Source organism: Terrapene carolina, unplaced genomic scaffold (genome assembly GCF_002925995.2).
Source record: "Terrapene carolina triunguis isolate 2854851 unplaced genomic scaffold, T_m_triunguis-2.0 Scaffold32558, whole genome shotgun sequence".
In the NCBI taxonomy this organism is placed as follows: domain Eukaryota; kingdom Metazoa; phylum Chordata; order Testudines; family Emydidae; genus Terrapene; species Terrapene triunguis.
The window spans coordinates 6,335-7,767 of record NW_020696909.1 but is presented as its reverse complement, the minus strand read 5'-3'; the positions used below and the strand labels follow the sequence as shown (position 1 = coordinate 7,767).

At 56.2% G+C, this 1,433-nt stretch overlaps 1 non-coding gene across 1 annotated transcript; it reads right to left on the bottom strand.

Moving 5' to 3' along the window:
- Positions 1–1,058: 1,058 nt before the first annotated feature.
- TRNAS-UGA lies at positions 1,059–1,140 on the bottom strand. Its single transcript has one exon. It is a non-coding gene; the product is annotated as a tRNA-Ser (tRNA).
- Positions 1,141–1,433: the final 293 nt, after the last annotated feature.

Here is a 1,433-nt window from a genome sequence, read left to right as displayed (position 1 = left end):
TTGGATCATCTACTGAGGGGGCCGAGACTCTCTGGGCACAAGAAGTCAAGTTCCCAGTGAGATGTGAGATTTAATTCTCTGGAGCCAGGTGCAGGACTTTGGCAGGGAGGCTCAGGCATGGGGGATTGGGGTGCAGCGGGGGGGCCGGCTGTCTAGGTGCAGAGATTTAGTGACCCTGAGGCGCAGGAGGGAGGAAGAGGAGGAGGAATTGGCAGTGGCCGTGGAGAAAAAGAGGAGGGGGGGAGGCTCTTAGCAAGCTGGGCTAGCTCAGTCCGAAGAGCATCAGGCTCTTAATGGGAGGGGCCAGGGTTTGAGCTGCTGTCCAGGGACTCAGCTTTTAAGTTGCCTTGTGTGCCAGGAGCCAAACAATTCCTGGTGGTGCCCAGAGCCATGTGTGGGACAGGGAGGCTGAGACTTGTGGCGCCTGCTCTGTCGCTGGGATTCTGGTAGCTCAGACTCAGGGAAGGCGTCTGCAGTCAGAGGCGCCGACTTTAAGAGTTCGCAGGGGTTGCTTGACCCCTGCTCCACCTCAGGCCCTGACCCCAAACCCCCACCCCATCCAGTCTCTTCCCAGTCGGCCCTATTTCTTCCTCTCCCCACTCCTCCCGCACACCTGATCACTGGCAGGCTGGAGGTGCTGAGGGAGAAGAGGAGGAGCTTGTCGGCCAGGCCTGCTAGCAGGTGGGAGGTAGAGGTGCGGAGCTGGCTGCCAGTGGGTGCTGGGCACCTATTTTTTTCCCTGTTGGTGCTGCAGCCCCATAACACCCATGGAGTCGGCGCCTCTGGCTGTATTGACTCGGCTCCTTTCACACTCTAGAGAGAGGAGCAGCAGCCAGGATTATGGCTGATCTATGGGGCAGGGGACGCTAGGTGAGTGGCAGAGGTCAGGTGCTGAGAGTTTGCCTGACACCTCAGGGACACAGTGTGAGGTGGTGTCCCAGGGATCTCTATGAAAGGAGCAGAACAAGATTTACTTGGGGTGGGGAGAGAATTGAGAGTGTCTCAGGGGGTTCTACAGAGGTATTGCCCGGGTTAGAGACTGGCTAAAACACAGGCCTCGCTGTGAGCAGGATTTGAACCTGCACAGGGAAACCCTATTGGATTTCAACTCCAACGCCTTAACCACTCGGCCATCACAGCTGAGAGAATAACACTGCACTAATGCCACAGAAACTGGTAAATAATCACAATGCCCAGGCTTGAAGTCATCTGAAATCCAGAATTCACACAGCAAACCTGGCTCCCAAAGCACAGGGGGGATTTGGGGTTTGTTCTCTTTGCTTAGCCATGTGCAGTCGCACAGAGAGCGCTTTGAAAAGTCTCCCCTCCCACAGAGCGGGAATGGGAAATGATTCTGAACTGGAAGCTTGATGTGAATGAGGATGTCTGGACCGCAGGGCCGGTGCAAGGAAGTTTTGTGCCCTAGGCGAAAC